Source organism: Taudactylus pleione, unplaced genomic scaffold (genome assembly GCF_031769625.1).
Source record: "Taudactylus pleione unplaced genomic scaffold, aTauple2 ptg000485l, whole genome shotgun sequence".
Lineage (NCBI taxonomy): Eukaryota > Metazoa > Chordata > Amphibia > Anura > Myobatrachidae > Taudactylus > Taudactylus pleione.
Window position 1 is genome coordinate 208,363 of NW_028284887.1, and position 24,468 is coordinate 232,830.

The window sequence follows — 24,468 nt, forward strand, 5'->3', positions numbered from 1 at the left end:
TTTAACAACAGCCCTTTGCACAGTTTTAGATTTCGGTCTGTCGGAAAAAAACTCACAAGGTAGGACTTAAACCTAGGATCCAGAATGGTCACCAAACTATATATTTCAGATTTCAATAGATTGGCGACTCATGGATCCTGGTTAAGTGAATCAAGGGCTTGATCAACCAGTCCGACATACTTTGCGCAATCGCTCCATTTCACCTCCTCCTTCAGTTTCTCCAGCTGTTTTTGCAAAAGTCTGATGAGGGGAATGACTTTACTCAAGCTGGCAGTGTCTGAACTATCTTCACGTGTGGCAAGTTCAAAGGGTTTGAGAACCTTGCACAACACGGAAATTATTCTCCAATGCGCTTGAGTAAAGTGCATTCTCCCTACACGGCCTATGTCATAGTCAGTTGAATAGCCCTGGATGGCCTTTTGCTGTTCCTCCATCCGCTGAAGCATGTAGAGGACAGAATTCCACCGAGTTACTACCTCTTGCTTCAGGTGATGGCAGGGCAAATTTAACAGTACCTGCTGGTCATGCAATCTTTGACAAGCGGTCGCCGAACGCCTAAAATGGCCGGATATTTTGTGGGCCACCGAGAGCATCTCCTGTACGAGCGTGTCAGATTTGAAAAAACGTTGCACCACCAAATTAATTGTGTGAGCAAAACATGGTACGTGTTCGAATTGGCCCACATGTAATGCTCTCACAATATTGCTGGCATTGTCCGAAATCACAAATCCCGAGGAGAGTCCAAGTGGGGTAAGCCATTTAGCAATGATTTCCCTGAGTTTTTCTAAGAGATTCTCAACGGTATGCCTCTTAGTGAAACCAGTTATACAAAGAGTAGCCTGCCTCTGTATCAGCTGTCTTTTGGTAGATGTTGCTGCTGTTGCTGTTGTAGGCAATACACCTGCTCAGTGGGCTGTCACAGTCATGTAATCCTTAGTTTGCCCTGTCCCACTTGTACACATATCAGTGGTTAAGTGGACAGTGGGTACAACTCCATTTCTGAGGACATTAGTAAGGTTTTTTTTTAATGTCCTTGTACAGACTTGGAATTGCTGTTCTCACAAAGTGGAATCTAGAAGGGATCTGGTAGCGAGGACACAGGACCTTAATTAACTGTTGAAAACCCACTGCAGTAATGGCGGATACTGGACGCATATCTAATACCATCATAGTTGTTATGGCGTCAGTAATCCGCTGTGCAACTGGGTGGTTGCTGTCAAACTTGTTTGCCCTTGCAAACGATTGTTTGACAGTTAATAGTTTTTTGGAGGATACGCTACAAGTAGTCTTCTTCCTGGTCCCCTTCTGTGGTGAAGATCCAGTCACAACAGCAGCAGCAACAGGCGTAGTCAACAAGGATCCTTCTGAGGAATCACAGATAGAGAGGAGTCAATCATGCTTTGAATACCAACATTGGATGCAGCAGGACTACTCCCGATGACAAATGAGGATGTTGTTGATGCAGGTGTTGGTGCTGGAGATAGAAGGCGCTTGGATCTCACAGAGAGCGAGCAGGTAGGTGATACAGGACTAGTTACTTTTTGAGTTTTGGAACTTGGTGCCAAACACTTTGATATTTGATGAATGCGCTCCAAGTGACGTAACAAGGAGGAGGTTATTAGGTGGTTTAGGTCTCTTCCTCACTCTTGTATGGCAATGGTCACATATGGCTTGACAACTGTTGTCCGGATCGGGGTGGAAATAATTCCACACGCGAGAAATAGATTTTTTTGTCTTTTGCCCTGGCATGACAACAATGGGCTTTGAATTTTTCAATCCATGGGCAACTGCTGTTGCCTTACTTACACAAAGGACAAACTCAGCATCAAGATCCTCATCACCAACATCTTCATCATCAATATCCTCATCATCCTTAGCGCCTTCAACCACCAAAATATCCTCCTCCTCAATGTGCAATTCCACAGAAGCATCCTCAATGACTACATCTGCAAGATGTTGACTGCCCTTCCCCACATTTACAGAGGGCACACAAATGTTGGAACTTGAAGGATCCTCCAGTACACTAGTATTTAGGTCTGGTTCACACATGGCAACCGCAGACACACTTGCACTCTCCTCGGGGATTTGTGATTTTGATTTCTCAGGGCACACAGTTGGTTTTTCCGGAGCTGTCTTAACAACTTTCACATTTTTAATTGGACCACCACCACTACTACTACAACCAGTAGGGCTATCAGAATCAGCAGTTTTCATAAAGAAAGGCCAAGGCCTTATCCTTTCCTTGCCACTTCGTGTAGTGAATGGCATGTTGCCAATTTACTGTTTATCTAAAGGCAAATTTCCTTTAAAAAATTTTTTGTTAACTTCAGCAAAACTTGCTTTACCATATCGATAGCGTGACTTAAGCCCTGGGGGCCTTCATAGAGGACGAGGAAGGTGACGGCCTTGCACTACAACATGTGGTTCTTGGCCTTGCTCTCCTGTCATGTGACAGCCCTCCATATTTTCTGTGGTCTTGAAGCAGTGTCACAAGCACCAATAGTGTAGCCAAGGTGCAGTTACAAAATTCACACACGTGCAGTCGTGCGCACAAACAAAAATATTAGACAAAAAAAGACAATTGATTTTTATTTTTTTTCAGCTCCAGAACTTGGGTCCAGAGCACCGATTGATCACGACTGGTGTCGGGCAGCACTAGGTTGCAACCTGCGTTGCTGGCTGGATCTTGTGCGGTTAAGCCTAACACGCAAGCACACACACAGACAGTAAAAGATAAAAAAAAAAGACAATTGATTTTTATTTTTTTTAAGCTCCAGAACTTGGGCCCAGAGCAGCGATTGATCACGACTGGAGTCGGGCAGCACTAGGTTGCAACTTGCGTTGCTGGCTGGATCTTGTGTGGTTAAGCCTAACACGCATGCACACACACAGACAGTAAAAGATTAAAAAAAGACAATTGATTTTTATTTTTTTTTCAGCTCCAGAACTTGGGCCCAGAGCAGTGAATGATCACGACTGGAGTGGAACAGCACTAGGTTGCAACTTGCATTGATGGCTGGATATACGCACACACACAGACAGTTAAAGTTAAAGATAAAAAAAGTCAATTTATTTTTATTTTTTTTGAGCTCCAGAACTTGGGCCCAGAGCAGCAATTGATCATGACTGGAGTCGGGCAGCACTAGGTTGCAACTTGCGTTGCTGGCTGGATCTTGTGCAGTTAAGCCTAACACGCACACACACACAGAAAAATATTACACTAAAATACTTTTAATTTTTTATTTTTTTACAATATATATATATTTATTTTTTGGGGGGAGTCCAGAACTTGGGCCCAGATGGACGCAGCACCAGCCCAGATGTATCCTGCACCAGCCCAGATGGACATAGCAGACAGCAGAGCACCAGCCCAGAATGGATCAGCACTGCAGCACCAGCCCAGGACACATCAGACAGCAGAGCACCAGCCCAGAATGGATCAGCACTCAGCAGCACCAGCCCAGAATGGATCAGCAGTGCACCAGCCCAGGACACAGCAGACAGCAGAGCACCACTCTCCCAGCCCTACACTACCCACCCTCCCTGTTCAGTCTCCACAGCCGGAGTGAAATGGCGTCCGCCCCATGGTCCCTATATACTAAATTGATAATAGAGATGTAAGCTCGCGAACTGCGAGATTTCCGACTCTATGGTTTTACCTTGGTTTCGAGATCTGAGTCAGACGGGAAACTCCGAGCCTGCTTGGATCCGACTCGGATCTGCTCATCCCTAATGCTTACTACAGTGCGTACGCACAGAGGCGCAGTTACGATTGAGAAGCATTAGACATGTATGGAAATGTGATGGGTGTTCCTGGGCGGTGAATGGTCTGTTTTATGGGCATGTTATGGGATGTGCTGCTAAAGTTGTAGCACGCACAGGGCCTGGTACAGAGATGGACGCTAACGCTGCTGTGGATGTATACCCAGCGACTGTGTGAAATTATGCAAATGTCGCAGCTGTCTAGATTTGTATTGAGACGACCACCTGCAGCTTCTTAAATCCAAGTGACTGTGAGCCTGATTCAGACCCGCTTGCAAGCGCTGGGCGCTCGCAAGTGGGTCGATGGCCGGGCAGTGAGCATGCGCGGCGTGCGAACTCTGCATATGCGAGCCCCACAGCAAGCGAGAAATCACTTGCTGCGGGACTCACTACAAGACGGGGCGGCTGTCAATGTTAATCGACAGCTCGCCCCGTTTTGTAGGTGGGGAGGGGGAGTGGCTGGCCAAACGGAGGTGCTCCCGAAGGAACGCCTGCCGTTTGGGGGCAGCCCTACAGACATCACGAGCGATGTCAGTAGTGAGCTTCCTGCTCTATTAGAGCAGGAAGCTCACTGGGGCTTGTGGGAACGAGACCCTACCACAAGGGTCTCGTCGCAAGCCCGATGGTCTCGACCATCGTGACAATCACCTGGCCGCTCGCAAAAGCTGTGGGAGTCAACCACAGCTTAGCGAGCGGCCAGGAAGCCAGCTCCATAAAAAAAAAATGCCCTGGTTCAGAACGAGCGCTCTGAAAGAGCGTCCAGCTCTGAATCAGGGCCTGTGTACACAGAAGCAGATCCTTATATGGCCTTCTGAGTAACCCTATGAATTCAAGACGACCAACCAGTCTGACAACAATTTAAGACATTATTAATCTGTCTTATCACACTAAGGGCTGTATTGAATATGGAGCAAAAAGTCAGTTTCAGCGATACTTTTTCGCGGATGACGTCATTTTCGCTGATTATATTTATCCCGTAAACAATTTCAGCGTCTTTTCATTGGCGCGATAATGCAATGCAATGTAATAAGCGAAAAAGTTTTGCCTATCGATACCCGGCGGAAAAAACTGCAGAATTGGGGTTTTGGGGTACAAAATTGCGGCAACCCCCCATAACCCTTTTTACACCCCCTTGACACTCCAAACAAAATAAAAAAATAGCAACTTGAAAATAAAAAGTTGGGGTACAAATTCAAAAACTGGCGAAATAGCCTCTGGGGGGGGGTCTGGAAGTATGGGGGAGATTTTTTTTTTTGATTGCAGGTGCTTGCTGAAGGTGCGTTTTTTGGTGCACTTTAAAGCTTTATTTTAGTGATTTAGAACTATGCTTGCACCCATTTTCGTGTACCTCAAATTTGATGGGGCTACTTAATTTGCCCAAAAAAGGTTGCAAAATACTCTTCTTCATCACTTGCTCAAAGACGCAAAATAGCACCTATTGAGAACATTTAAAAAACCCAAATACCTTCAGGGCTATTCAGGGGTACCCATAGAGATCCCCATGTCAAAGCATCTTTTGGGGGGTATCAGGCTGATTTCCCCAAAAACAACAGGATTTTTTGCCGGTTTGAGTTTCGGCATGTCCCGTTTTCGCTGATTTGGAAATTAATGCGGGTTTGCGCGTAATACTTTTTTGCGCAGAAAAAGCAGCGAAGACGTCGAAAAGTCTAGCAACGGACTTCTTGCTCCAAATTGAATCTTATTTATTTCATTTTTTTTTGTGTGTGTGCTACCCAGGTAGTTACTAGTTAGTAACTAGTTACGCCAGACCCCAGTTTATCATCCACGTATTTGTGACTCTGCAGGTGGTCAGTCCGCACTTCGCTGCTCAGCAGAGGTGCTTTGTTGTCCATAAAGTAGGAATGTGCAGGCTGGGATTGGTTTGGATTTTCCTGCCAAATTTGGATTTTTCCTGCCAAAAATCGGGTCTCAGAAAGAGGCAAAACGTCATCTTTCATGGGCAAACATCATCATTCCTGGACAAAAGTCCATGAAAGATGATGTTTGTACATGAAAGATGACGTTTTGCCTCTTTCTGAGAACTGATTTTTGGCAGGAAAAATCCAAATTTGGCAGGAAAACCCGAACTAATCCGAGCCTGCACATCCCTACCATAAAGTGGTGCTGTGTTGATCATCAAGGGGCTGCTGCCTCATCCAGGGGTGCTTTTCCCCAGTGTTAAAAAAATAAAAGTGAAATATAAATTAACATTCCTCAAAAAAAATAAATATATTTTTTTTCTTTTTATGTGTGTGTAAGCAACTTAGCCGCGCTATTATTGTTCGGTGACACTGCCAGCCGCAGTTTATCATCCATGTATTGTGACACTACAAGTAATAGTGCAGTGTGTTATTCTTATTCATAAAACAATTGTAACTATAATTGGTAGCGCAGTGTTTTACTCATAAATAATCTTGTGACACTGTAACTGGTAGTGCAGTGTAATATTCAACTTTTCACTTCTTTCCTGAATCGTGAATAAATGATTAGTTTACACACCGACTACAAGACCACAACAAAATTCTAAATAACATGCGTAATATATAAAAGATAATGACAACACTTTAAGTGGCAGCGCAGTGTGTTATTCTTTTCTTATTCATAAAAAATCTTGTGACACTGTAAGTGGAGTGGTAGAGCAGTGTTATTTTTTTCTTATTCATAAAAAAATATTGTGACACTAAGTGGTAGTGCAATGTGTTATTCTTTTCTTATTCATAAAAAATATGATACTGTGATTGGTAGTGCAGTATTTTTTCTCATAAAAAAATCTTGTGACACTGTAAGTGGTGGTGCAGTATTTACTCATAAAAATCTTGTGACACTGTAAGTGGTAGCGCAGTGTGTTATTCCTTTCTTATTCATAAAAAATATTGTAACACTGTAAGAGGTAGCACACTGTTTTACATCATTCTTAAAAAATCTTGCAACAATGTAAGTGGTAGCGCAGTGTTTTGCTCATAAAAAATCTTGTGACACTGTAAGTGGAAGCGCAGTGTGTTATTCTTTTCTTATTCATACAAAATCTTGTGACAATGTAAGTGGTAGGACAGTGTGTTATTTTTTCTTATTCATAAAAAAATATTGTGACACTGTAGATCATTGATACCGCTGTGTAAAATTTTAAATTGGTACAAATTAACGTGTGTGTAACCCACTTCAATCGTGTTTGTTGATATTTAGAATGAACAGTTGAGAGGAACCACATACTAGGACTGGAGCTGCTGCCAGTGCCACCAGTCATGACAATACTAGTCCATCTACGTCATCTACTAAAGCCGATGACCAAGCGCATACAGGGCTTAAGTCAGGGCATCTAAAATCAAAGAACCAATCATTTACATTGGTAAAGAAAACAACATCAAAGGGAAAGTTAGCTGCAGAAAGAAATAAAATTGGCAATATGCCTTTCACCACACGAAGTGGCAAGGAAAGTCTAAGGCCTTGGTCTTTATTTATGACTGGTGGTTCTGCCTCTTATGATGATGTAAGCTCTTCTCCCTGTAGACATTTAAAAAAATTTAAATCGTTAAGGCGCAGGAATCAACTGTACGCTCAGAAATGTCTGACCTTTCCTTAACTGTACTTGAAGAGGAGCCTCCTTCCACAATTTGTGCGTCATCTGCAAATGTGGGGATGAGCAGCACAAGTCAACATGCTGACATATAAATTGAGGATGCTTCTGTGGAAGTGAAAACAGGATGAGGAGGATATTTGTGAAGCTAATAAGGATGTTGATGATGAGGATGCTGATGATGTTGTTTGTGTAAATCAGGCCCTAGTGGAAACAGTTATTATTATGCCTGGGCATAAAACAAAAAAAAATAACTTCTTATGTGTGGAATCATTTCTACCAAAATCCAGAACAACAATTGTCAAGCCATCTGTACCCATTGTCATGCCAGAGTAAGTAGAGGTAGGGACCCTAACCATATAGGAACCTCCTCCCTCTTTTATCATCCTTTATCATCAACAGCGCATCCATCAAAAGTGGTTGCAAAAGTCAGAATCTTTGGCCAAAAAAGTAACAACAAGCAGTCTAGCATCAGCTAGCTCCCTTCTCTCTGCTAGATCCAAGCACCTAGCATCTTCACCAACAACACCTTCATCAACAATATCCTCAATCATGATTGGAAGTAGTCCTGCATCCAATTTAATAAGTCTAACGCAGTCCTCCCCTATCCTGGATTCCTCAGAAGAATCCTTGAGTGCTATGCCTGCTGCTGCTGGGAGTGGATGTTCATACCAGAAGGGGACCATGAAGACTGCTAGTAGTAGTTCTAAAAAACAATTGACCGTTAAACAATCCTTTGCAAGGGGGACCAAGTATGACAGCAGTCACCCAGTTGCACAGTGGATCACTGACACCATAACATCTATGCTGGTATTCCGCCATTAGTGCAGTGGGTTTTAGACAGTTAATTGAGGTCCTGTGTCCCAGCTACCAAATCTCATGTAAGTTCCACTTCACTAGAAAAGCAATTCCCAGCCTGTACAGGGACGTTAAAAAGAACTTAATTAGTGCCCTCCAGAATGCTGTTGTACCCACTGTCCACTTAACCACAGGTATGTGGACAAGTGATTACATGACTGTAACAGCCCACTGGGTGGGTGTATTGCCTTCAGCACCACCAACAACAGCAGCAGCATCTAAGAAACAGCAGCTCATTCAAAGGCAGGTTACTCTGTGTATCACTAAGAGGCATACCGCTGACAACCTCCTAGAAAAACCTCCTAGAAAAACATTGCAAAATGGCTTACCCTGCTTGGACCCTACTCAGGATTTGTGATTTCTGACAACGCAACAAATATTGTGAGAGCATTACAGCAGGGTGAAGTCCAACACATCCCATGTTTTGCTCATGCAATCGATTTGGCAGTGCAGATTTTATTTTTTAAATGACAGGGGCATGCAGGAGATGCTCTCTGTGGCGCGCAAAATTTCTGGACATTTTCGCCATTCAGCAGGTGCATATAGAAGATTGCAGCACCTGCAAGAAATGTTGAATTTTCCCTGTCACCAGCTGAAGCAAGAGGCAGTATAGATTATAAGCTTGCAAGCAGGGCCCTCTTACCTCTATGTCTGTCTGTTTTTATCCTGTTTTGTTCTATAAATGTTTCCAATCGTAAAGCGCAATGGAATATGCTGCGCTATATAAGAAACTGTTAATAAATAAAATAAAAATAATAGGTACAAGGTGGAACTACACTCTTTATATGCTTCAGCAGTTGGGGGAACAGCGAAAAGCCATCTAAAGCTGCACAATGAACTATGACATAGGAAGAGGAGGGGGAATGTACCTTACTCAAGCTCAGTGGAAAATACTTTCCGTGTTGTGAAAAGTGCAGAAACCCTTTGAAGTAGAAACCTGTGAAGTGAGTTCAGATACTGCCAGCTTAAGTCAGGTAATTCCCCTAATTAGACTGTTAGAAAAGCAGCTTGATAAACTGAGGGAGGAACTGAAACAAAGCGATTCCACTAAGCATGTCGGACTTGTAGATCATGTCCTTTATTCGCTTTGCCAGGATCCAAGGGTTGTCAGGATCTTACAATTGGATCAATACATTTTGGTAACCGTGCTGGATCCTAGGTCTAAGACATATGTCGTGTTTCTCTTCCCAGCAGACACAAATCTGAAGAGATGCAGAGAGCTGTTGGTACGGAAATTGTCAGCACAAGTGGCACGTGATGCAGCGATGGCTCCTCCTTCAGTTTCTCTAGCAAGTGTGGCTGCCTGGAAAAAGTAAACTTTTCCAAAAAAGGACCTACTGGTGATGCAGATGAGTCAACACAACCAAGTTTTGACATCTGGTTGGATCTAAAAGAATTGCCTACAATTAATGAGACCACTACCGTGACTCCATTCAAAGAATGGTTGAGGACTATTTTAATGATAGCATCCAAATAGGCATGTCAAACAGTCCGTTTCACTGCTGGCAGGAGAAAAGGCAATTTGGAGGCCCATGCACAAACTGGTTTTCCTTTACTTGAGCTGCGCACCCTCCAGTGTGTACTCATAAACAGTTCTCAGTACAGCCGGGAACCTTGTCAGCGATTGGTGTAGGAAGCTACTTCCTCAAAATGTGGAAAAGATGATGTTCATCAAAATTAACTACAAATTTCACGAGGAAGACCTTTACCGACAATTACATCCAAAAAATACAGAGGCACCTGAGGCTGTAATGGTGGATTCCAGCGTGGATGAATTAATATTGTGTGAAGATGATGTACACACTGATGAGGGTGAGGAATCGGATCATGATGTCGACAACATCTTGCCTCTGTAAAGCCAGTCGCTTCAGCCACAACTGGCAGTCCCTATCGCTGAAGTGATTGGTTTGTTAAACTGTGCATGTCCTGTTTACTATATACAACATAGGGGTGGGTGGAAGGGCCCAAAGACAATTCCATCTTGCACCTCTTTTCTTTGCATTATGTGCTGTTTGGGGCATTGATGCCTGACATTTTTAATTGTATAGTTTATTAAACTGCTGTCCTATATTTTTTTAAACTGCTGTGCTTTTGTGCCGCTGCTCTGATGCTTCCTTTTTTTTTTCATACTGTATTTATTTCAACTAAAATCACAAATAGGCATACTTGCAAAATACTCATGCCATTTTTCAACCTTGATTTTAGTTACCAACCTGGTGGGCTTGGCTTTCCTTGACCAAAATAGCCATGTTTGGTCAGATGCAACTCAAACAACAAATGGAGAGGCTATTTTGTGATGGTATCTGGAGATGTTCTCCCTCCTCCCATCCCAGCCTTCCCATACATAATCGCAGAAGCACAATGATAAGAGATTTTAGTACCAGACTTTAACATCCTTCTGCCCCCTTCCTGTTGACATGCGGTTGCTGAATGCCAAAATGTTTATGACCATAGACAGCATTTCCTGCTTGCCCCTTTAGGTTTAAATAATATTCTGAACAACCAAGTTGATTGTGGGCAAAACATGGGTCATATTGTTCACCCATTCTTTCCCCTCCTCCCTCATAAATTTGCTTCGGAATAAAAAAATTTAATTAAATTTACTATGAATCAACCCTTCCTTTCCCTGCCTTTAACTACAAACATACTCCATCTCCCCAGGCCTCTTGATTAATGAAAACATATGTTTCCTTATGTGCCATGTTGGCGGTTGAACTGCCACGTGTTTGTGCCGCCCACTGGTGCCGCTTTGCTTAGCCAGCCAGCTAGCTTAGTGCAACTATTGGGCCTAAACTGGATGAAAACAATATTGTGAGCTGTGTGGTGGTCTAAATTGACTAGAAATTAGTGGAAATTAATGTTATTGAGGTCAAAAGCCCAAATTATAAAGATAAGCTCTTTATTTATATGCTCTATATTTATTTTGTATTAATTATCTTTTTAAATGTCATATGTGTCCTTCTATTTATGTTTTTATGTTGGTTGTCATTATTAAATTTTTTGATTTACTTATTCATGGTCTAGATCTATTTATATTAGACTTTAGTTACTATTATGTCTATTTAATTAGCATTCGTTTGCACATTTTTGCACCACAAAGCACTTTAAGGCGCTCTGACCTGATTACACCGTTTTCACATTGCTCTAGAAGTCGCTGACCATGACTTATATCGATTAGGTTGAGCTGCCACCCCGTTGTTGTGGGGGGATAGGCTTTGAGTCAATTGCACTCCTTTTTAGCAAGTTACAATTTTAGGTACATCACATATCACTGGCGCTGTAAAAACCTTATAGACATATGTATATATATATATATATATATATGTGTGTGTGCATGTGTGTATATGTGTATATAATGTGTGTGTGTGTATGTATATCAAAAGTTTGGGGCCACCCAGACAATTTTGTGTTTTACATGAAAACTGACTTTTATTTATCAAATGAGTTGCATAATGAACAGAACATATAGGCCCTCATTCAGAGCCGTACGCTCTGAGCAGAGCGCACGCTCCGAATGAGGGCCGTCCTCCATAACTATGGAGCGTCCTCCTGGATGCTCGTATAGCTGTGGGTCACCACCCACAGCCTATACGAGCGTGCAGTTTGATGGCCGCGATGGTCGTGACCATCGCGACCATCGAAACTGCGAGCCGGAGCCTGCGGTTGAGGTTTTCAACCGCAAGGCCCGGAGTGATTTTGGCTCTATCAGAGCCAAAATCACTCCCACTGACATCACTAGTGATGTCAGTGGGCCGGCTTCTGACGGGAGGCGTTCCCTTGGGAACGCCCCCGTCAGGGAGGCACGCCCCCAGCACGCCCACCAAAGGGGGCGTGCTGTCAATCAACATCGACAGCACGCCCCCTTTGCGCATGCTCAGTGCAGACCATCGACCCACTTGTGGACAGCCGCTCGCGAGTGGGTCTGAATCAGGGCCATAGTCAAGACATTGGCAACGTTAGAAATAATGAATTTTATTTGAAATAATAAGTTTGTCTTTCAAAGTTTGTTTTCGTCAAAGAATGCTCCTTTTCAGCAATTACAGCATTGCAGATCTTTGGCATTCTATCTGTTAATTTGTTGAGGTAATCTGAAGAAATTTCATCCCATGCTTCCTGAAGCACCTGCCACAAGTTGGATTGGCTTGATGGGCACTTCTTGCGTACCATACGGTCAAGCTGCTCCCACAACAGCTCAATGGGGTTGAGATCTGGTGACTGCCCTGCCCACTCTATTACAGACAGAATACTAGCTGCCTGCTTCTTCCCTAAATAGTTCTTGCATAATTTGGAGGTGTGCTTTGGGTCATTGTTCTGTTGGAGGAGTAAATTGGCTACAATCAAGTGCTGTCCACAGGGTATGCCATGGCGTTGCAAAATGGAGTAATAGCCTTCCTTATTCAAAATCCCTTTTCCCTTGTACAAATCTCCCACTTTACCAGCACCAAAGCAGCCCCAGACCATCACATTACCTCCACCATGCTTGACAGATGGTGTCAGGCACTCTTCCAGCAGCTTTTCACTTCTGCATCTCACAAATGTTCTCCTGTTTGACCCAAACACCTCAAACTTCTATTCGTCTGTCCATAACATTTTTTTCCAATCTTCCTCTGTCCAATGTCTGTGTTCTTTTGCCCATATTAATCTTTTCGTTTTATTGGCCAGTCTCAGATATGGCTTTTTCTTTGACAATCTGCCTAGAAGGTCAATATCCCAGTGTCGCCTCTTCACTGTAGACGTTGATACTGGCATTTTGCGGGTACTGTTTAAAGAAGCTGCCAGTTGAGGACTTGTGAGGCATCTATTTCTCAAACTAGAGACTCTAATGTACTTGTCTTCTTGCACAGTTGTGCACTGGGGCATCCCACTTCTCTTTCTACTCTGGTTAGAGCCTGTTTGTGCTGTTCTCTGAAGGGAGTAGTACACACCTTTGTAGGAAATGTTCAGTTTCTTGGCAACTTCTCGCATGGAATAGCCTTCATTTATAAGAACAAGAACAGACTGTCGAGTTTCACATGAAAGTTTTCTTTTTCTGGCAAATTGGAGAGTATAATCAAACCCACAAATGTGATGCTCCAGATACTCAACTAGCTCAAAGGAAGGCCAGTTTTATAGTTTCTCTAACGAGCAAACCCGTTTTCAGTTGTGCTAACATAATTGCACAAGGGTTTTCAAGGGTTTTCTAATCATCCATTAGTCTTCTAACACGCTTAGCAAATACAATGTACCATTAGAACACTGGAGTGATGGTTGCTGGAAATGGGCCTCTATACACCTATGTAGATATTCCTTTAAAAAGCAGATGTTAGCAGTTAGTATAGTCATTTACCACATTAACAATGTATAGAGTGTATTTCTGATTAATTTAATGCTATCTTCATTGAAAAAAACAGTGCTTTTCTTTCAAAAATAACGACATTTCTAAGTGACCCCAAACTTTTGAACGGTAGTGTGTGTGTATATATATATATATATATATATATATATATATATATATATATATATATGTGTGTGTGTATATACGTATATGTGTGTGTATATATATGTGCATGTATATATGTATATATATGTGTGTATATAATATGTGTGTGCATATATATATATATATATTATATGTATACATATATGTGTATGTGTCAGGTACCATGGGTGTTTAGAACCAATGACTCCCTCAAATATATATATATATATATATATATATATATATATATATATATACACAGTCAGGTGCATAAATATTGGGACATTGACAGAATTTTCATATTTTGGCCACCACAATGGCTTTGAAATGAAACAAACAAGATGTGCTTTAACTGCAGACTTTCAGATTTCATTTGAGGGTAATTACATCCAAATCAGGTGAACGGTGTAGGAATTACAACGGTTTCTATATGTGCCTCCCACTTTTTAAGGGGCCAAATGTAATGGGACTATCAACTCATAAGCTATTTCATAGACAGGTGTGGGCTATTCCCTCGTTATTTCATTATCAATTGAGCAGGTAAAAGGTCTGGAGTTGATTCCAGGTTTGACATTTGCATTTGGAATCAGTTGCTGTCGACTCTCAATATGAGATCCAAAGAGCTGTCATTATCAGTGAAGCAAGCCATCATTAGGCTGAAAAATCAAAATAAACCCATCATAGAGATAGCAAAAACATTAGGTGTGGCCAAATCAACTGTTTGGAACATTCTTAAAAAGAAAGAACGCACCAGAGAGCTCAGCAACACCAAAAGACCCAGAAGACCACGGAAAACAACTATGGTGGATGACAGGAGAATTATTTCCCTGGTGAAGAAAAACCCCTTCACAACAGTTGGCCAAATCAAGAACATTCTCCACGAGGTAGGTGTATATGTGTCAAAGTGAACAATCAAGAGAAGACTTCACAAGAGTGAATATAGAGGGTTCACCACAAGATGTAAACCATTGGTGAGCCTCAAAAACAGGAAGACCAGATTAGAGTTTGCCAAACAACATCTAAAAAAGCCATTATAGTTCTGGAACAACATCCTTTGGACAGATGAGACAAAGATCAACTTGTACCAGAGTGATGGGAAGAGAAGAGTATGGGGAAGGAAAGGAACTGCTCATGATCCAAAACATACAATCTCATCAGTGAAGCATGGTGGTGGTAGTGTCATGGCGTGGGGATGTATGGCTGCCAATGGAACTGGTTCCCTTGTATTTATTAATGATGTGACTGCTGACAAAAGCAGCAGAATGAATTCTGAAGTGTTTCGGGCAATATTATATGCTCATATTCAGTCAAATGCTTCAGAACTCATTGGACAGCGCTTCACAGTGCAGATGGACAATGACCAGAAGCATACTGCAAAAGCAACCAAAGAGTTTTTTAAGGCTAAAAAGTGGAATGTTATGCAATGGCCAAGTCAATCCCCTGACCTGAATCCGATTGAGCATACATTTCACTTGATGAAGACAAAACTGAAGGGAAAATGCCCCAAGAACAAGCAGGAACTGAAGACATTTGCAGTAGAGACCTGGCACAGCATCACCAGGGATGAAACCCAGCGTCTGGTGATGTCTATGCTGTAATTTCAGCATAGACATCAGGCTGTAATTGCCTGCAAAGGATTTGCAACAAAGTATTAAAAAGTGAAAGTTAGATTTAGGATTGTTTAGTTTGTCCCATTACTTTTGACCCCTTAAAAAGTGGGAGGCACATATAGAAACCGTTGTAATTCCTACACCGTTCACCTGATTTGGATGTAATTACCCTCAAATTAAATCTGAAAGTCTGCAGTTAAAGCACATCTTGTTTGTTTCATTTCAAAGCCATTGTGGTGGTGAATAGAGGCCAAAATATGAGAATTCTGTCAATGTCCCAATATTTATGCACCTGACTGTATATATTTATATATATATATATATATATATATATATATACATTTATTTACATATACAACATTGGCGGCACTCCTCAGATTTCACATAAATAAAAGCTGCTTTTTACTGCACCTTTTGTATGTATATATATTTATATTAGGGGTGTGCACCGGCCACTTTTCGTGTTTTGTGTTTTGGTTTTGGATCTGGATCTTTCTTCGTGTTTTGGATCTGGATTGGTTTTGCTAAAACCACCCTTCCGTGTTTTGGGTTCTGGGTTTTGTGTTTTGGATCTGTATTTTTTTTTAAAAAAGCATAAAAACAGCTAAAATCACAGAATTTGTTGGTTTCTCTGCTCCTATGCTATTATTAACCTCAATAACCTTAATTTCCACTAATTTCCAGTCTATTCTGAACACCTCACACCTCACAATAGTGTTTTCATGTCCAAAAGGTTGCACCGAGGTAGCTGGATGACTATGCTAAGCGACACGAGTGGGCGGCACAAACACGTGACCCATCTAGGAGTGACACTGCAGTGGCAGACAGGATGGCAGTTAGAAAAACTAGGCCCCAAACTGTACATAATGCAAAGAAAAAAAAGAAGTGCAAGATGGAATTGTCCTTGGGCCCTCCCACCCACCCTTATGTTGTATAAACAGGACATGCACACTTTAACAAATCAATCATTTCAGCGCCAGGGTCTGCCACACAACTGTGGCTGAAATGATTGGTTCGTTTGGGCCCCCACAAAACAAGCTGGCAATTAATGTGTCCCTGCACAAACTGGCTCTACGGAGGCAAGATGTCATCCTCATCCTCCTCATCCACCGATTCCTCACCCTCTTCAGTGTGTACATCCTCATCCTCACAGAGTATTAATTCGTCCCTGCTGGAACCACAGGTCCCTCTGTACGTTCTGGAGGCTGGTCTCCCTGGAAGAGTTGATAATTCATTTTATGAACATCATCTTCTCCACATTTTGTGGAAGCAACCTCCTACGCCTTTCGCTGACAAGGTTCCCGGCTGCACTAAACACTCTTTCGGAGTACACACTGGAGGGGGGGCAACTCAGGTAAAATAGAGCCAGTTTGTACAGGGACCTCCAAATTGCTTCTTTTTCCTGCCAGTACAGGTACGGACTGTCTGACATGCCTACTTGGATGCTGTCACCGATGTAATCCTTTAACAGACAGACGCACGCTTGTCGCTGCTGCTTTGAGGATTCAAGTGCGGCTACAGCCCACACAATTCACAAAGACAGAAAAAAAAAAAGAATATTTTTATTGTTTGTGGAGCACACTTTGAGGTGTCACCACCCTTTAACAGACAGACGCACGCTTGTCGCTGCTGCTTTAAGGATGCAGGTGCGGCTACAGCCCACACATTTCACAAAGACCGAAAAAAAAAAGAACAATATTTTAATTGTTTGTGTAGAACACTTTGAGGTGTCATCACCCTTTAACAGACAGACGCACGCTTGTCGCTGCTGCTTTAAGGATGCAGGTGCGGCTACAGCCCACACAATTCACATAGACAGAAAAAAAAAGAACAATATTTTAATTGTTTCTGTAGCACACTTTGAGGGTGTCACCACCCTTTAACAGACAGACGCACGCTTGTCGCTGCTGCTTTGAGGATGCAAGTGTGGCTACATCGCACACAAGTCACAAACACATTAAAAAAATAGTTTTTTATTTTTTGGAACACTTTGAGAGTTACACCACCCTTTAACAGACAGACGCACGCTTGTCGCTGCTGCTTTAAGGATGCAGGTGCGGCTACAGCCCACACATTTCACAAAGACCGAAAAAAAAAGAACAATATTTTAATTGTTTGTGTAGAACACTTTGAGGGTGTCACCACCCTTTAACAGACAGACGCACGCTTGTCGCTGCTGCTTTAAGGATGCAGGTGCGGCTACAGCCCACACATTTCACAAAGACCGAAAAAAAAAGAACAATATTTTAATTGTTTGTGTAGCACACTTTGAGGGTGTCACCACCCTTTAACAGACAGACGCACGCTTGTCGCTGCTGCTTTAAGGATGCAGGTGCGGCTACAGCCCACACATTTCACAAAGACCAAAAAAAAAAGAACAATATTTTAATTGTTTGTGTAGCACACTTTGAGGGTGTCACCACCCTTTAACAGACAGACGCACGCTTGTCGCTGCTGCTTTAAGGATGCAGGTGCGGCTACAGCCCACACAATTCACAAAGACAGAAAAAAGAACAATATTTTAATTGTTTGTGTAGCACACATTGAGGGTGTCACCACCCTTTAACAGACAGACGCACGCTTGTCGCTGCTGCTTTAAGGATGCAGGTGCGGCTACAGCCCACACAATTCACAAAGACAGAAAAAAGAACAATATTTTAATTGTTTGTGTAGCACACTTTGAGGGTGTCACCACCCTTTAACAGACAGACGCACGCTTGTCGCTGCTGCTTTGAGGATGCAGGTGGAATCTAGACGGGATTTGGAACCGAGGACACACTACCTCCATCAATTGTCTAAATCCCACTGCACTAATGTCGGATACCGGACGCACGTCTAACACCAACATAGCAGTCAAGGCCTCAGTTATACGTTTTGCTTCAGGATGACTGCTGTCGTACTTCATCCTCATCGCTAGGGACTGTTGGAGGGTCAATTGTTTAGTAAAAGTAGTGATGTTCCTACTTCCTCTCTGGGATGATGAACAACTCCCAGCAGCAGCAACAGCACTAGGAGGAAGAGGTTCTTGATCTTTCCCTATTTTATTTTTATCGGAGAAAGTTTGGTCCTCCATTTATGTTATATTGATATATATATACGTGCGGCTAAAGCGCACACAAACACAGAAAATATTATTTTATTTTGGCTGGAGAGTAGTGCACTTTGTGGGTTACACCACCCTTTAAGAAATGAGCCAGCCGGCTCTTTACTTATGGGACACAGGCGCACGCTTGGCGCTGCTCCTTTGTTGATGCACGTGCAGCCACAGTGCACACAATTCACAAACACAGAAAATAATTTTTTTTTTGGTTTGGACTGGAGTGTACTTTCGGGGGTTACAGCACCCTTAACGGTCAAGCCAGCCAGCCCTTTACTTATGACACAGGCGCACGCTTGGCACTACTTTGTTGATGCACGTGCGGCTACTGCGCACACAATTCACAAACACAGAAAATAATTTTTTTTTGGTTTGGACTGGAGTGTACTTTCGGGGGTTACAGCACCCTTTAACGGTCAAGCCAGCCGGCCCTTTACTTATGACACAGGCGCACGCTTGGCACTACTTTGTTGATGCACGTGCGGCTACTGCGCACACAATTCACAAACACAGAAAATAATTTTTTTTTTGGTTTGGACTGGAGTGTACTTTGGGGGTTACAGCACCCTTTAACGGTCAAGCCAGCCGACCCTTTACTTATGACACAGGCGCACGCTTGGCACTACTTTGTTGATGCACGTGCGGCTACTGCGCACACAATTCACAAACACAGAAAATATATTATTTTTTTAGCACTTGGGGGGAGCACCCCTGATGGACAGAGCACCCCCTGGACAACACTACAGCACTCCTTTAGGACTGGGACACTGCACAGGACTTTGGAGTGGACACAGCCCCTATGGAGAACTGACTGCACAACACAGTCCAGCCAGCCCCTATGGACTTTGAAGTAGTGGACACAGCCCCTATTAACAACAGCAGCACAGCACAACACAGCCAGCCCCTATGGACTTTGAAGTAGTGGACAACAGCAGCACTACACTACACAGCCCTAACTCCCACCCTCCCTCTTCACTGTCCACAGCCGAGTGAGAAAATGGCGCCGACGCGGGTACCTTATATAGGATCCAAAACCCGCGAGACTCGGAAGGCGGGATGATGACGTTTTGCCTCGATTTCAGATCCGAGTCAGGCGGGAAAAGTCGAGCCTGATTCGGATCGGACTCGGATCGGGGGGGCTCGGGGGGGTTCGGATTTCAGAAATCCGAACCCGCTCACCCCTAATTTATATATATATATATATATATATATATATATATATATATATATATATATTTATAAATATATAGATAGATAGATATATACAGTGGTCGAAGTGGGAATTTTGAAGTGGGGGTATGGCAAATTTAGAAGTTGCGGCATTGATGCAACCAGAAACAACGCATCAGCAGTGATATGAGTCAAGGGCGTGCAGAAAAAAATTAGCATGGGCACGCATCACAAGGGGTGTGTCAGGCAGTGATTGATGGGGAAAGAGTGAACAGAAGAGGCAGAGGGTGATAGAGAGAGGCAAAGAGTATTGGGCAGAGGGTGCCGGGGTGATGGTGAGGCAAAAGGTGACAGGGAGAGGCAAAGAGTGATGGGCAGAGGGTGACAAGGAGAGGGTGAGAGTGAAGGGCAGAGGGTGACGGAGAGAGGCAGAGGGTGGCAGTAAAGCAGAGGGTATCAGAGAGAGGCAAAGAGTGAAGGGAAGAGTGTGACAGGGAGAAGCAGAGGGCGATGGAGAGGCAAAGAGTGATGGGCAGAGGGTGATGGAGAGGCTGAGGGTGAGGCAGAGGGTATCAGTGAGAGGCAGAGAGTGATGGGCAGAGGGTGATAGGGAGAGGCTGAGAGTGATGGTGAGGCAGAGGGTGACAGGGAGAGGCAAAGAGTGAGAGGATGACGGAGAGGCCAAGGGTGAGGCAGAGGGTATCCAGGAGAGGCAAAGAGTGATGGGCAGAGGGTGATGGAGAGACTGAGGGTGAGGCAGAAGGTATCCGGGAAAGGCAAAGTGATGGGCAGAGGAGGCTGGGGTGAGGGTGACGGTGAGGCAAAAGGTGACAGGGAGAGGCAAAGAGTGATGGGCAGAGGGTGACAGGGAGAGGGTGAGAGTGAAGGGCAGAGGGTAACAGAGAGGCATAGGCTATCAGGGAGAGGCAAAGAGTGAAGGGAAGAGGGTGACAGGGAGAAGCAGAGGGTGATGGAGAGCTGAGGGTGAATGTGAGGCAGAAGGTGACAGGGAGAGGCAAATAGTGATGGGCAGAGGGTGGCAGGGAGAGTCTGAGAGTGAAGGGCAGAGGGTGACAGAGAGGTAGAAGGTGATGGCGAAGCAGAGGGTATCAGGGAGAGGCAGAGCGTGACAGGGAGAGGCTGAGGGTGACGGTGTGGCAAAGTTGACAGGGAGAGGCTGAGAGTGAAGGGCAGAGGGTGACGTAGAGAGACAGAAGGTGACGGTGAGGCAGAGGGTATCAGGGAGATGCATAGAGTGATGGGCAGAGGGTGACAGGGAGAGGCAGAGGGTGACAGGGAAAGGCAAAGAGTGATGGGCAGAGGGTGATGGAGAGACTGAGGGTGAGGCAGAGGGTATCCGGGAGAGGCAAAGTGATGGGCAGGGGGGCTTGGGTGAGGGTGATGGTGAGTCAAAAGGTGACAGGGAGAGGCAAAGAATGATGGGTAGAGGGTGACAGGGAGAGGTGAGAGTGAAGGGCAGAGGGTGACAGAGCGGCAGAGAGTATCAGGGAGAGGCAAAGAATGAAGGGAAGAGGGTGACAGGGAGAAGCAGAGGGTGACGGAGAGGCTGAGGGTGACGGTGAGGCAGAAGGTGACAAGGCGAGGCAAAGAGTGAAGGGAAGCGGGTGACAGGGAGAAGCAGAGGGTGACTGTGAGGCAGAAGGTGACTGTGAAGCAGAGGGTAACAGGGAGAGGCAAAGAGTGATGGGCAGAGGGTGACAGGGAGAGGCTGAGGGAGATGGTGAGGCAAAGAGTGATGGGCAGAGGGTATCAGGGAGAGGCATAGAGTGATGGGCAGAGGGTGACAGGGAGAGGCTGAGGGTGGCGGTGAGGCAGAGGGTGACAGGGAGAGGCAAAGAGTGATGGGCAGAGGGTGATGGTGAGGCAGAGGCAAAGAGTGATGCGCAGAGGGTGATGGTGAGGCAGAGGCAAAGAGTGATAGGCAGAGGGTGACAGGGAGAGGCTGAGAGTGAAGGATAAAGGATGACTGAGAGAGCCAGAAGGTGAGGCAGAGGGTGACAGGGAGAGGCAAAGAGTGATGGGTAAAGGGAGACGGAGAGGCAAAGAGTGAAGGACAGAGGGGGACTGATTGAGACAGAGGGTGAAGGTCTGTGGGTAGTAAATATAGGGCGCAGAATGACACACATGTCCAGTATACTGTGTAAGTGTGATATCCCTCGGGGGTTCACATAAGGAAGGCGATAAGTGACAGAACAAGGCACTGTAAAACTGACACCATTTGCACTTACCTAGCTACAGTGTAGAAGGTCAGCAGTGCTGTGGGGCAGAGTCTAGGCAGCAGCGTCTGTCTGTGTGCAGCTGATGAATGCTTGTTTCCGGTGGCTGCATGTGCCAGTGGGCAGGGGATAGGACAGCAGAGCACACACAGGAAGTTGGAGAGCTCTCCGGACAACGGATGGAGGAGGCAGCGGCTGATAACAGTGCAGGTGTCACCCGGTGAGGGAAGCTGTGAGGGGCGTGGCCTCGTGGTCAATGGGGCGTGGCCACATGGACAAGGGGCGTGGCCATGCGGCCCAAACCCCATGCTACAGTATGTTTATTACCGGGGGTGGAGAAGGTTCGGGCTGTGTAGTGTGCCGGCTCCCTCACGGTGTCAGGAGCAGAGTGCTGCACTTAATACCATACTACAGTACAGCACTCTGCTCCTGTCACTGAGAGGGAGACTGCACCTTGATGTCACCCCTGATGCTGTTGCCAAAAATTGTTTACTTGTTTAGAACCATTCCACATATTCTGCCTCAGTATTTTTTTCAAGTTCTGAGCCATTATGACAGCTTTTATACTGAGTAATGAGGTCGCTAGATTCTCTGGAATGTGCATATTTCTCTCCAAGCAAGAGTGTAGCCTATTCTTTCTAGCCTTGAGAAATACTGAATAGCAAGTTTGATAGTCAAGTGCATGAATAGTGCTTACTCCTTAGCACAAGCCTTGTGTTGACCTGGAGAAGACTCTTAACCTGGATTTCCGTATTGCAGACTTTATTTGGCATCCCAGAGAATTCAACACAGCTAGTAAATGTAGCAGCTACACTATGTATAGGTTGACACAAAATGGTCGACGTGCAATACGTCGGCAGGTACAAAAGGTCAACAGGTGCAAAGGGTAGACTGACAATAGGTCGACAGGGACAAATGGTCGGCAAAGATATTGTCTGTCGACCATTTGATGTTGACATTTTGTATGTCGACCCTTAATCCGCGTACCTAAAGGCGTAGGACTAAATGATTTCATAAATATGGAGGAGATGAGTTTACCTTCACTGTAGCTGCTGTTGTTAGGCCTGAGCAAGATAATACCAAACCTTAGCATAACTGCTTGGCATGATAAATCAAACTCAGGTTCCAGGTCAAGAATTTGATAGGTATCTCCAAACAGTGGCGTCACAAGGGGAGTGTGGGCCGCACCCAGGTGTCACCCGCCGAGGGTGCTGCACTGTAGCATTAAGTGCAGCACTCGGCTCCTGTTACAGTGAGGGAGACGGCACTCCGCACCTCCGGCATGAAGATTGAACCAAAACACAGCTCTTCCGATAAGAGCTGTCCTTTGTGTTGTAGTGTTTATGACCAGGGAGTTCTTCTGCGCAAGTGTAAGCTGTGGGGGACCCTGGGTGGGAAGTCTCCAAAAAAAGCTTATAGGCTTCTATTAGGCAACACTATCAGTAGATGTTATGTAATCATGTTTTCACCATGTTATCCTGAGTAAACTCAGGAGTTTTAAAAAAACTTGTTTTAACATAACTGTAACACTTGTAGTAAATGTGGAAAAGAGGTATAGCCTAGTATAGCCATTAGAAGGGATGTATGGAATTTTATTAGAATTAGATTAGAGCAGTGATTAGTTATTAGAGGGTTAATTTCAGTATATTTAATGTTTTGTGCCATCAAAATAACTGTGTATATTTATTGTATGAACAATGTCAAAAGATGAAGCGCGACCCCGGGTTAGTAATACATGACACCACATAACCAACATGGAGAGGTAATACTGGAAGGGGCGCGGGGGGAGAGAGGGGCTTAGGCAGGAACAGAGAGGACTGCACGGACAGGTCAGGATGAGTATAAATACCCTGTAGCAGCGGTAGTGGTCAGTCTCCTGATCCTCCTCACCTCAAGTGCTGATTGACCTGGTCTCTGCCAGTTGCTTGGCTCTGGTGCTGAGGCACTAGCAGAAGCGGTGGGACAGGTACAGTTAAGCCAGTGAGGGCAGAATTCTAGCTAGAGGTATCCATGTGAAGTCAGGGAGAGCGGCTGCGCAAGCTGAGTGACAAGAGACCCCTGGTGACTGTGGAGGGTCGGCGGCTTTAGTTCAACCAGCCCACTGTCAAAACTGGATTATTAGCTGAGACAAGATCAGTTTAAAATTGAAGCATGCGCGACACCATCTTGGAAATGGCAGCTAGACTCCATTTTAGAAACAAGAATCTGCAAGACGCCATTTTATGACCAACGTCATTTCAAGTTATAACTCAGGAGCTAAGACCAAGGGCAACTGGAAAAAACAAGCTTTCTGAGTAAAAGTAAATAGAAATAGACAATGGGTAGTTTTACATACAAATTGGGAATCCCTGGATGCAGATAAAGTAAAGTTGTGACAATTGTAGTATAATCCAAGCATTGATATACACAATTGGATCTGTCTGAACTCTAGACAGGATGATCCCAAAAACTTCACAGCTTGAGGTGATAATACATTTGCATTTCACACAAGAGTCTAGGAGGACAAAAGAGGTATCTTTCCTTTGAACACAGGAAAGATGGGGGGGCTTGCTGACAGGACATGTAGAACTACCTCGCCCAGCATGCCACGCTGCTAAAATGTTAGAATCAAATGCACCCATCTTCATAGTCATACACACATTAATATGTCTTTATACCAAACCCCGAATACCCACACATTTCATATTCATACATAAGGTTCA

At 44.2% G+C, this 24,468-nt stretch overlaps 1 protein-coding gene across 1 annotated transcript in view; it reads right to left on the bottom strand.

Moving 5' to 3' along the window:
* The window catches only part of LYRM9 (LYR motif containing 9), an 83,201-nt gene extending 61,223 nt beyond the window's left edge, over positions 1 to 21,978 (bottom strand). The window contains exon 1 of the mRNA XM_088449444.1: positions 21,779 to 21,978. The gene's annotated coding sequence lies outside the window, so the exon portion shown is untranslated. The remainder of the gene's footprint in view (positions 1 to 21,778) is intronic.
* Between the last annotated feature and the right edge of the window lie 2,490 nt (positions 21,979 to 24,468).